The sequence below is a fragment of the Vigna unguiculata genome, chromosome 4, assembly GCF_004118075.2.
Source record: "Vigna unguiculata cultivar IT97K-499-35 chromosome 4, ASM411807v1, whole genome shotgun sequence".
Lineage (NCBI taxonomy): Eukaryota > Viridiplantae > Streptophyta > Magnoliopsida > Fabales > Fabaceae > Vigna > Vigna unguiculata.
The window spans coordinates 37,010,068-37,024,166 of record NC_040282.1 but is presented as its reverse complement, the minus strand read 5'-3'; positions in this window follow the sequence as shown (position 1 = coordinate 37,024,166).

Sequence of the window (14,099 nt, the reverse complement as noted above, 5' to 3'; positions counted from 1 at the left end):
AATATAATTACATGAATTAAAATATATTTTTATACAAATAATAATTATTAAAATAATATTATCTTCATTAATTATAATGTTTTATAAATTAGTGATATATATTTGTACCTATATACAAAGGATTTTATATTTTGGTGTATATTTTATTTTCCATTTTTATCTTTTAAATATATTTTTTAAATTGAAATAATTATTATCTACAAAATAAATAAGAACTAGTTACAATAAATTTGTAAAAGTTAATTATATTTAATTTTATAATAATAATAATAATAATAATAATTTTTATTATTATTTTATTATCATAAAAAGAGTTTTATTGAAATATACTTTATAAAATAAATATACTTTGTGTATAGGTGTAAGTTTTATTGAAATTAGATCATATCGCTATTCAAGAGAGGAGATGGACTTTTTTTTCTAAATTTTCTGCTAAATATATAAGAAAAAAATTTAATATAATTTATATGATAAATTTTTAAAGAAAAATCAAATTTATATAAATTTAATGTGGATTGAATTATATTTTAATAATATTAACAATAAATTTGGAGTCAATTTTAATTATTTAAATTCATTATTTTTTTAATATAATAATAAGGTTTAATTATTATTTTGGTCTTATATTTTGGGTTTGATTCACTTTTGTCCCAATATTTGTTTTTTTCTTCAAATTAATTTGGTTCATGTAACATCCCATCTAATAGTTTTTACACTACCAAATAAAACATCATATCATGATAAAACAAAACAGATAATATAAATAAGTCAATATAGAGTATTAATACAGTCATCCAAATAACTATAGAAAAACCAACTATGTGTACAACCTTTACTAGAAAAGAGTTAACAAAAAGTTCCAACTTGCAAACAAAAACATGAAACAGAGACTACTATCAGATATTCCATGTTACTGTCTCAACTCCTATCCAAGAGGGGGTATCTTCACCTGTATCTTTCTCTGCTCACACCAATTAATTGATGACCATTGCACAAAGGAAAACCACTCAAGAAAATAGACAAAAGCAAGAAGGGTAAGCTAATCTGATTAAAAGAAACATACAATTGAATTATAAACATAATATTCATTTTCACATTTCCAACAAAATCACTTAAATCACCATAACACAGGAAAGATAGATGACTCTATACTCAATTATTCGGATTATGTAAGCGACATTGGACCTCTTGGTGGCATGCACTTGTGATGGTTCCCAAACTCTGCAGAGTTTGGCCTCAAGGGATTATCACCCAACCACTCACAAGGTAAGTCCCTTTCTCGTCTAAGACTTAATCAAGTCCAAAGACTAGGACCTCCTACTACTCCTCACGACATAATCCATTCTGCTCTACCTGAGTGTGAATGATTATTGAAGTTTCAGGATACCCCCAATAGTGAGTCCTCATGTCCTTACATACACTAAGAACATACCCTTTAGAATTTGCCCTTGGAATTCTAGGTCAACCATATCTCTCATCATCCAATTCATACATTTAAAACCACACATGTTTGTCAAAAGCACCAATTCATGCGTATCATTATCTCAATTCACACTTTAACATTGAAGGTATTAATTCATCCATCACTAACATGGAAACTGTAAGACCTGTGGAATTTAGTTAATTAAATAAATAATGAATTAATAAATGCGGGTAGTGGGAGCCTTTATGCCATTAAATTCTGTTTTGTCTGACATGGAAAAGTACTAGCTCAAGTGGTTGAAAGTACTCGATTGTGCAGGAGGACTTGAGTGGTTGTGCATTGAATTGACTTTGGCAAGTTTGTGGGTTCAAACCTTGGTGAAGCTAAATTTGACTTCCTTTTTTTGTTAACAATTAGTTGTGGCTTGAATTTGATAGGGCATAAAAAACCCTAAGAGAAGGTTGGGCATTGATTCAAATTATAAGCGAAGGAAAGTCCAGGTTAGGGGAGTTGAACTGAATTTTTAGTAATTGTTGTTTTACGTGTATAATTTTGGTGAATGTATGCCATAAAAAAATCGTGTTAATGCATGATAATAAGCTCTGTGCACTTCTTTCAATTGCGTGGTTTGGTTTTGGGATGTGATTTGTGCATGTGTTGCTGGTGTCTGTAAGTGTCACAGTACAAAAGTCTGCAATTCTCGCTCAAACGAGCTAGGCTCGCCTAGGAGAGGTTAACAAAAAGTTGCATCTGTGTTTGCGCGAGCGTCTCGCTTAGGCGGGAAGTTTTGGTCTTGGGCAACAAACCATCTCGCTTAGGCGAGTGTGTCTCGCCTAAGCGAGAACTTGAGAGTGTTGGGAGCCCTTGCTTGAGCATCTCACTCAGGCGTCAAGTTTCAAATCTTGGGCGAAAACTCGTCTCGCTCAGGCGAGAGACCCTCGCCTAAGTGAGAATTCGATGGTTGATTGGTTTTGTTTAAACTCGTCGCCTAGGCGAGGTGTAACATCTTAAAATTTGTACCACAATATTTTCAGTGTGTCAATACCTAAAAGTTTATGATACATTATTTTTTTTAGGTATTGTGACTAGTATAATAAATTTTGAACATATGATATAAAAATTATAATTATTCAAGAAATCAAAATTTAAGTGTTTGCAACTAAAATAATAAAAATATTACTACAAAATAATATACTTCAATAATAAAATAAGTTATAATACTTATAACATTATAGCTACATTTCAGATTCATAAAAACATATGTTTTGCCTTTATAACAATAATAATAATAATAATAATATTATTATTATTATTATTATTATTATGAATATGAATACATTTATAATACATATTACACAATAATTTTATAATATTGTTCCATTATACACCATTGTCCTGTTTATTGAAGTAATTTTAAATATCATGGATATATTTAATAAAATAATAATAATAATAATAATATTTATAGTCTTCTCCAAATTGAACCTTAATGATATATGTATAGACACTTTATATATTATGATAAGGTAAACAAAAGAATTTTTTTTAGATTGAATCTCCACCACCACGTCACAATTCATGCACATGCACTGTCAAAATGGCAAATCACAATTAATGCCATGATAAGTTAATATTAACGTCAGATTGGATAAACAAAAAAAATCTGGATAGGCCAATCTTTAACTCTTGAAGAGATTTCAGATAAATGAAACAGTGAAAACTTGTCACTATTACTGTTTTACTACTGTTTATATAAGAAAATAATAAGCAAAATACAAAGAGTCAAGGCCCAGTCCTAACCCTAACCCTAACCCTAAAGAAGGGATCCCATACATGATAAATAAAATATTACATCTCAACACTACCCCTCAAGCTGTAGCATATAGATCATATGCTCCAAGCTTGGAACATATAAATTGAATTCTAGGCCCTTTTAAAGATTTAGTCAGAATGTCTGCAAGTTGTTCATTAGAGCCGACAAACTCTGTAACAAGATCCTTGGATAGTAATTTCTCTCTAACAAAATGACAATCAATTTCTATATGCTTTGTTCTCTCATGAAACACCGGATTGGAGGTAATGTGAAGGGCTGCTTGGTTGTCACAATATAACTTCATCTGCTCATTTTCACAAAATTTCAACTCTTGAAGGAGTTGTTTAATCCATACTAGTTCACATGTAGCTAGAGCCATAGATTGATATTCCGCCTCTGCACTAGATTGAGCAACAACACTTTGTTTCTTACTTTTCCAAGATACAAGGTTCCCTCCAAGGAATACACAATACCCTGTGGTAGATCTTCTATCAATTGGACAACCAGCCCAATCTGCATCACAATACGCTTCAACTTGAGTACTTCCCTTGTTCTCATACAACAATCCTTGTCCTGGGTAGGGGTGTCAAAACGGGCCAGCCCGACCCGTTTTGACCCGACCCGTTTTTGGCCCGTATTAAACGGGTCGGGCCGGGCTGGTCCGACATGGTAAAACGGGTTGCATTTCTGAGCCCGGCCCGCGGGCTGGCGGGCCGGCCCGCCAGTTTTTTCTCATCTGTATAATTTGTGGCCCAATCAGATTTTAATTTTTTTCATTTCAAATTTAGTTGACTGAATAATGTCCCAATTTTATATTACCAAAAGAAATTCTCCTGCAATTAAGAATACAACAACAATGATCTATTAAACAAGAAAATTATCACAACACAAACAGCCCTGCAATGGAACCAGAACGCTACGAAGTTGAAATGGAACCAGAACGCTGCAAGTGATTAACGGCAGCAACTACGAAGTTGAAATTGGGGAAGATTTAAGGATGAACATCGATTAAGGGGTCGTGTTGCTGCCAGCGACGTGGTGGATGTCACGGTGGAGGAGAAGCGGGTATGGCCAGCGGCGACGTGGTGGCCAGCGTGGTTCGTGGTGGCCAGCGACGCCGTGGGTGGAGGAGAAGTGAGCGTAGAGAAGAGTCGAGAAGAAGAGACACAATCACAGAGTGTATGTGAGGGAGGGATACTGAAAAAAATGTGCACGTGTTGTTTTTTTTATTAAGTGATACGGGCCGCAGGCTGACTCGTTTTGGCCCACGGGTTGGCCCGACGGGCCAGCGGGCTTGACGGGCCGGGCTGTCTCGGGTTGGCGGGCTGAATTTCTAGACCCGGCCCATGTATTTACTGACGGGCTGGCGACCCAGCCCTTCGGGCCCGACCCATTTTGCCATCCCTAGTCCTGGGTTCCCTTTTACATATCTGAGAATGCGAATCACAACATTCCAATGATCAATGTGGGGATTTTGCATAAATTGACTAACAACTCCCATTGGGTAAGAAAGATCAGGTCTTGTTATAGTAAGGTAGATGAGTTTTCTAACCAACCTTCTATATCTCTCTGGATCTGAGAAAAGTTCACCTTGATCTCTTGTTAATTTTTGATTTGAGTCCATAGGGCTATCAATGGGCTTGCAATTTGTCAGACCTGTTTCTTCCAAAATATCAAGAGCATATTTTCTCTGTGCAATGATGACACCTTCTTTTGATTGTGCCACTTAAATACCAAGGAAATATTTAAGACGACCCAAATCTTTGGTCTGAAAGTGGCTAAACAAATGGTTCTTCAATTGAGCAATTCTAGTGATATCATTTCCTGTGATAACAATATCATCAACATAAACCATAAGATAAACACATTTGTCAGGAGAAGTATGACCATAAAATACTGAATGATCCGCTTCACAAAGTTTCAATCCAAAATTCTGCACAACACGACTAAATTTACCAAACCAAGCTCGAGGAGATTGCTTCAAGCCATAGAGAGAACGATGTAACTTACAAACTAACCCAGACTCCCCCTGAGCAACAAACCTAGGAGGTTGCTCCATGTATATCTCCTCTTCCAGATCACCATGAAGAAAGGCATTTTTAATGTCCAACTGATACAGAGGCCATTGGCGAATGGCAGCCATAGCAGGGAAAAGACGAACATAACTGATTTTAGCCACAGGAGAAAAAGTATCACAACAGTCAAGGCCGTAAACCTGAGTATACCCCTTAGTGACGAGACGGGCTTTGAGTCGGTCTACAGCACCAGTCGGACCAACCTTAATAGCATAGACCCATCTACAACCCACAGACTTCTTACCAGGAGGAAGAGAGACAAGTTCCCAAGTCCCACTATGTTCAAGTGCCTGCATTTCATCAATCATGGCTTGTCGCCATCCAGGATGACCAAGTGCCTCATCAACATTCTTAGGAACCTTAATGGTAGACAAGGAAAGTATCACAGAGATATAATATTTTATTTTCAATACAAGAAGAAGGCATCCTATTAATTAGAAAACAAGCAGTGAGGACTGCATCTCCCCAATGATGAATAGGAATATTGGTGTTCAACATGAGAGAGCATGCAATTTCGATAAGGTGTCTATTCTTTCTTTCGGTTATGCCATTTTGTTGTGGAGTATGAGGACATGTTGACTGATGTAAAATTCCTTGGGAAGATAAAGATGAGGAAAACGCAGCAGAAAAATATTCCTTAGCATTATCACTTCTGAGAATTTTAATTGTCTTCCCAAATTGGTTCTTAATTTCATTAAAGAAGGACACAAATATGGATAAAAGTTCCGATCTTTCTTTCATTAGATAAACCCAAGTACATCGAGAGAATTCATCAATGAGCGTTACAAAGTAGTTAAAACCAAAAGAAGTGACACGACTTGGTCCCCAAACATCAGAATGAACAGTAGAAAAAAGCAAAATTACATCGTGTCTCAGACTTTTTAGGGAAGGAAGATCTAACATGCTTTCCTAACTGACACGATTCACAATCTAAGGCTTGAATGTGTTTGAGACTCGGAACCATCATCTTCAACTTGGACAAACTTGGGTGACCTAAACGATCATGCAAAAGTTTTGGGGATGAAGTTGCAAAACAAGATACTGAGGAGCTTGGTTTTAGGAAATAAAGTCCTCGTGACTCATGTCCTTCTCTAATTAGACGACCCGTACCATGTTCCTCTATAGCAAAGGAATTAGCAGTAAAGGTTACCGAACAATTTAAGGAACGAGTCAATTGACTCAAAGAGATTAAATTGTAAGGACAATGAGGAATGTACAAAACAGAGTTTAAATTTAGTGAAGGTGATAAAGAAACTTTGCCAATTCCTTGAGATGCCACTTTGGATCCATTTGCAACAGTAATAAAATGAGGACTTTTGGGAGAGGAAATGGAGGAAAATGAGGAAATGTTACCAGAGACATGATCTGAGGCACCTGAGTCAAGAATCCATGGACTAAGACCTTCCACAGATTGAGAGATGCATGCAGTTGACATTGAAGAGGATGGGCCAGGATTGTTGGATTTCTCAGATTTGTACCTCAAGAATTCTTGGTACTCTTCATCAAAAATTCTAGATTCTGAATGATCAGACTTGGACACATGAGCAGCTTTATCGGGAAACCCATGTAAGGAATAACACTTGTCTTAGGTATGGCCCATTCTATTACAATATGAGCACTAAGGACGCCCACTTGGACCACCACGTCCTCCACGGTTGCTCCGACCTCCTCCTCTTCCTCGTGGTGCTACCATTGCTGATGTTTCAAAAACATCAGTTGAACTTTCATCTTTGACCAATGTAGGTACACGAAGAAGTCCAGTAACTAAGTTGTCCATCGAAGGGATTTGATCACCAGCTAAAACTTGATCACGCACATGATCAAAAGTCGAGTGCAGGCTCCTCAGAATTAAGACCATGTAAAACTTATCAAGTTTTTTGTTGATATCTTCTAATGAATCAGCCACAAAAAAACTCTTCAATTCTTCTACTGCAGCCCTAGCCTTTCCTATATGAGAAACCATATCATGATTGATTTGTTTGAGTGAGGCTACTCTTTGAGTTGCATCAAAGAGGCGTTGAACGTCATTAGCAAAAATATCTTGTGCTCTTTTCCAAAAAGAGAAGCATGTCTTGTAAGGTCTCAAAATGTCTAAGACCCCTTGCTCAACTGATTGCCATAAAACAGCACACAACTGAAAATCCAATTTCTGCCATTTAGGTTTCTCTTCCTCTGAAATAGTAGAGACCTCTTTTTCAAGATGATCATGATAGCCTTGACCAAGAAACCACAACTCCACCGAAGCTGACCAAGAAGAGTAATTTTTCCAGTTCAGTTTCGCAGAGGTAATAATAGGAGTAGCTGATAGAGAGGGAGACATTCCACCCGTAGAAGCCATTAAAAAAACTTAATTTTTGAGAAGAAATCCTAGGTTCAAGATATGGTCTCCGATACAGAGAACCAAGAGCAGATATAAGACCAGGAGGCTCCAGCGAGACGAACGACGGTGGCGCGGCGCGATTCCGGCGCCGGGAAGGCGGCGCGTGGTGTACACGCACTTGAAGGTCGCCGGAGAGAGGCGGAGAGTGGCGGCGCGTGCGGAGGTTTTTGGGGACGTGACTTGTGGGGATGGGTTGCGCTCCTCGAGGCGCACCTAACCCTGACTTCACCGGAGTATACACGCTGGCGGCGACGGCGGACAACACGACGGACGGCGGCGAACGGCAGCAGACGGCGGCGGACAGTGGCGGGAGATGGCAGACGATGACAGTCACTGTGACAAACATTGAAGATGAACCAGACTCATGTTCTGGCTCTTGATACCATCTTGAAGAGATTTTAGATAAATGAAACAGTGAAAACTTGTCACTGTTACTATTTTACTATTGTTTATATAAGAAAATAATAAGCAGAATACAAAGAGTCAAGGCCCAGTCCTAACCCTAACCCTAAAGAAGGGATCCCATACATGATAAATAAAATATTACATCTCAACATTAACAAACTAAACTAAACCAAGGAAGCATTGAAACAGAAACAAGATAGTGCAATTTAAACTAAGTGTAATCATTACAAAATGTAGTATAAATATGGATGAAGTGAATCAAAGGAGGGAAAGAAAGAGAGACAGTGAAGAAAAAAAAGAGAGGGAGGAGAAGCAAAGAGTCTTTGCAAGCGTGAGAAAAGAAAGAGAAGAAAAATAAAATACAAAGATCATCTTTAAAAGTATATCTTCCATAACTAAGGTAAGGGAAGGAGACATCTATCATTTTATCTTTTTACTTTAATTATTTTTTATTTGTTCATAATTATTTTTATCTCTATATTTACCTTAAGTGAGGTGTCCCTAACCTGATTCTAATTTATATTTAGTTCCCATTTCTATTTATTTATTTATTTATATTCATCTCTAGTTGAGTACTGATCCTATTTATATTTACTCTTATTTACTTATTTATATCTCCAGTTACATATTGGTCCTTTTTATTTATTTATATATATATTTTTTTAATTATGCATCGATCATGTTTATTTAATTATATAATTAAATGGTTTAATACTGAAATAAAATTTATGATAAATGAAGATTTGATTATTGTAGTTGGAGGTATGACCTTGGGAATTTAAACGAGTTAGTATTACTCAAGATGAGATCTTCTTGAGTTACTTTGTTGGCCATGAGCTCATTTATCCTGACTAGTCACTAAAAAATTAATCAATATCTTTATAAAAGTATAATAAAAATCCAATTTTATGGATTTGGGAGAACTTTCATTTTATTTTATTTTATTATGATATGTTGTTTTCTTTTGTGATATTTGTCTCACTTCCCTATTTTTTTATTGTGTGTAAAAAACAAAGTTTTATAGCCTTATCATAGATGGATGCTCCCAACATGCCTGGTCCCTTCTTCGCCGACATTGTGGCTGTTTTTCCGGGGAATGCATGGCAAACCAATGCAGTAAATAATTCTGTAACATTTCAGGGAATGGGAAACTCTACTATTACTTTTCTCTCTGCTCCAAACGCGCCGATTGTCATCGAAGGACAAATCGGAGTTACCTTCTATTTACCCCCAACAGTCCAAGTGAATCCTATCCATAACCTTTTCCCTCCACCTGTTTGATAACCCGTATATGAAGGAGAAACTGTAAATAAATAACACTTCTTCCTCTTCTAGTGTAGGAAATATAAGATGTACTAAACAATGTAGATATAGGATGCATACAATATTGTAAATACACACACACACACACACATATATATATATATATGTATATATATGTATATATATATATATACATATATATACATATATATATATATGTGTGTGTGTGTGTGTGTGTGTGTGTGTGTGAATATTTTAAGTATGATTTTGCCCTTAAATTTTATAAGTATATGGTAGGAAATAATAATATTAATTAAAAAAATTATCGTCATACGAGGCACATCAGTTCTGGGCGAAGGATGGTCTCGCCCAAGCGAGACTTCGTGGGCTGCTGTTGTACTATGGGCTCGCTCAGGCTAGTGAGCCTAGCTTAAGCGAGGTGGGTTTGGATGTTTGGATGAAGGCTCTTTAGCCTAAGCAAAGAAAAGTACAATGGTATGTTTCCAGGAAATTGATAATGCGCTATCAGATTGGTTGTGGTTGAATCGTGATGTGTTGTCTACAAGGCTTCTAAGATATCTCATAGATGGGCTTGCTGGTGTTCCTGGAGTTGTGGCTCGGAACATATCCCTTGAGGAGTTGTGGCTCGGGATATGGGTTAAGCACTTGGCATTCTTTGAGTTGTGGCTCGGAATGACGTCCCATGAGTTGTGGATCAAGATAGCGGATGAACACGATGAACTCTTGAGTTGTCGGTGTGAGTGTGCTGGTTGTGGCTAGTACGGATTGGTCCAGATAGATTGTCCTCCTCAGTAATTAGCTGACGAGTTTGGTAGTCTTGGGACGTTACATACTATGTTCGTATTGGGAACTCCACCTGGCGTTACAGTGTGTGATCCGTAACATGGTTTTCCGCACGTGCTCTATCGGTTGTGGCCGATAGGTGTGGCAGCAAGACATTTGGAGGTACTCACTAGAAGATGTAGAACACGGTTAACGTGGTTGTGGCCATGTTGGAGGAAAGGATGAGAGTCCCTTGATGAAATTGGATATTAAACCATGGTTGTGGCCATGAGGGGTCAGAGGATGGAATTCCTTTGGACTGAATTGGATATCAAGCATGGCTGTGGCCATGTGAGATGAAAGGATGTAATTGTCTTTGATGAGTTTTGTTTATATATGTATTTGAATTATATACATGTTTATTGTGTTAGCTCACCCTATCTGCTTGTGTTTGACGATGATCGTGTACGCGGTACACGGAAGCAGATGATGTTGCAGGTGGATCTGGTGAGGCTTAGAGCCGAAGTGGGGCTAGACTTGGGATAAAGATTTTCATTAGAGAATTTCTTTTTTATGATTTTGAATAAATTGTAATCATTTACATTACCAGACTTTTGGATAATTATAATGGTATTTATAATTATGGATTTTTGGACTATTGTTGGTGTAATAAAAGTTAAAATTTCCCGCGTTTTTGGGAAATGATATTTTATTAAATACAGTTTAAGTATATTTCTTTATTTTATTTATTTAAATTCGTAATATCCTATCGGGATGTTACAGAAACAAACACTCTACTGTAGTGATTTTCGCTCAAGTTAGAAGGTTTTGCCTAAGCGAAAGAGTTCTCTCGCCTAAGCAGATCATTCTCGCCTGAGCGAGACTCAAAATAGAGAGTAACCCAAGAACTGAGCGAATTCTCGCTTAGGCTGAGCTTTCTTGTTTAGGCGAGACTTTCTCTCGCTCAGGCGAGAATCACTCGCCTAGACGACAATTCACGCAGAGGCAGAGTGGAGGTTCTGGTGTTTTCACTCAGGCGAGAGTTGCTCGCTTGGGCGAAAACATCAGATTCCCAATCTGTTTTCACATGCAAAGCCTAGAAATTCAAACCAAAAACTCCAATTCAGCACAAACAGGTGATACAAGCATCAATCAAGCACAAATTCATGCAATCAAAGTCATTAGAATGGTTTCTATACGAAATTCAAGAAAATCAGTTAGCTCCCATTACCTTTTTACTGATGTTAAGATTGGTGAAATCAACATCAACCAGTAAGGGCAAAAACCTCAATTCAACCTAAGAATTGCAACATAAGGTCATGGAAAAAATGTGTTTTCTGATTAATATCAAAACTTGGGTCAGAATTTCAAATTGAACATTAGAAAGGAGATAAAACAGCATTGTTGACTTACTTGGAGGAAGGAAGCTACAGTGAAATCAACATAGTTATGGAAAGAACAGAAAGACAACTGTTTGGAAGAAAAACTAAGAGAAAAACTATGTGGGTGGAAAAGTGTTTTGTTTGAGTGTGGGATGGATTGGTATACTTAGACCAGAAGAATAGGAGAGAGTGATCTCACAGTTCATTCCGTTAATGTCGCTCGGAAGATAACCACAATTTAATAAAAAGTTTAGTTATTAATTTAATTCTGTTAATGTCACTCAAAAGATAACCACAATCTAATAAAAAAAGTTAGTTATTAATTTAATATATATATATACATATATATATATATATATATATATATATATATATATATATATATATATATATATATATATATATATATATATATATATATATATATATATATTGGACTTAATTGATCTCTTTTTTAAATATGGACAATGTCACAATTTTAGTGAAATCAATTTGAACATTGTTATGAGACCACTATGTGTGAATTGAAATTCCTTTGTTATTTTTTAACTCACTCTTCTCTGACGACACAATTCCACTAAAATTATTTCCTTCGAATATAACATCGTATCCTCTACATCCAAAATCACATATATAAGATTCTAGCCATAAGAAATGAACACGTATCTGTTATTTGTTCAATTTTAAAAAAAATTGTCTTGTTATTCATTGGATATGTGTGAAAAAAATAATTGTGAAAATTTTATATAAATTATACCCGTAAATATTTACGAATATATATATATATATATATATATATATATATATATATATATATATATATAATTTCAAATAAAATTATTAAAAACAACTTTTAAAATATAAAATTAAAAAATTCAAGTACAATTCAAATCACTTTATTGAATAAAATATTAATGCAAATAAATTTGATTATTTTTTAAAAAATTAAATGAATTATCCAAAATATAAATTTTAAAAATTCATAAACTAATTCCAGTTTTGCAGATATAAATGTACAAATATAAATATATAATTCAAATTTCAAAATAATTATTTCATAATTAATATTTTTTTACTAATAATTATATTTTACATTTAAATTTAAAAATTATACTCAAATAAAATTCACTAAAATACTTGTACATCCTATCAATATATAATGCTAACATATATTTTTCACAGCCTACATATATCTCTCAACGACAATCAATCACCGATGATCCTCAAAACACCTAATTAAGTGTTAATTCACAAAATTATTCATTATGGATTTTAATTACAATATAAATGATATATTTCAAAAAAAATATTTATTATAAATTGCAGTTATATAAACAAATATGTATTCTATACTACAAATAATATATATATATATATATATATATATATATATATATATATAATTTTCTGATTTATTTAGAAGATAATTTTTTTTGAACTATAAGAACAGAATAAAATATTATAGACGATCCGGAAAGACGAACCATATCGCTCCCGCCAAAATCTGTTTATGTTGGAATGCCGTTGGATAAGGAAAGGATTTTTAAAAAATTGTTTTACATATTAAAATAAAATATAAAAATGAAATATACATAAGTTTTTCAATATAATAATTTATCAGATTTTATAATTTGGAAAGGAATTACTTAAAATATTTTATATTATTTTTTTAAAATTATTAAATTACTATTATTTGAAAATTAAGGAGCTAGTAAATTAATTAATAAATTTATTACTATTATTGAATTTAATTTATTATCAAAGTAAATTAGAAGAAATAAATTATTAGTACTAATTTCAAGATTTTAGTATCATTATTAATTAAAATTTAAAGACTCGATTTAAAAGTATTAATTTAATTATTTTATGTGACAAAAATAGTTTTATTATTGTATTAAAATGAATGATGATCAAAATGAAAAAAATAGACATATAAATATAAATGAAACAGATTATTTTGTTTGTTATTTTATTTAAAATAATTTTTTCATATCAGTTTTCTGCTATTGTTATTTAAGTTTTAATTTATTTTCATGTTCCTATCATTGTGTGTAATTTTGTGTTATGTAGGTTTTAATTTAACTTTTATATAATAAACGTGTTTTTAAGTTTTTTAATGATGACTTGTATTTAGTAATTATCCATATTTATATAAAGAGATATACTTTTACTTCTTATATTTTATCTTTACTATAATTTTTAACTTATTTGTTGAAGGCGGTTATAAAATTGTAAAAAGTTTTTATTTTACATTGTTTTATATTCCAAGTTATCTTTATTTTTTTAAAATTTTATTTTTCATTATTGTTCATCTAAGTTGAAAACATGGAAAAAAATATTTATATATAAACAGAAAGCTAAAAATAAAGTAACTTTATTTTAATTTAGTGAGAATTCAAAAATCAAACATCATCAAATCAAACGACACTGAAATGCATGATAAATGATGTTTAATTTTTAATTACAAGAATTGCAAAGATGAAAATATAAATGACAAGTTAAAAATGTATTGTTAAAGAACTATTATTGTATGATGGATAGCCAACAGGCAGAAACAGTTAAAAAAAAAAATGAA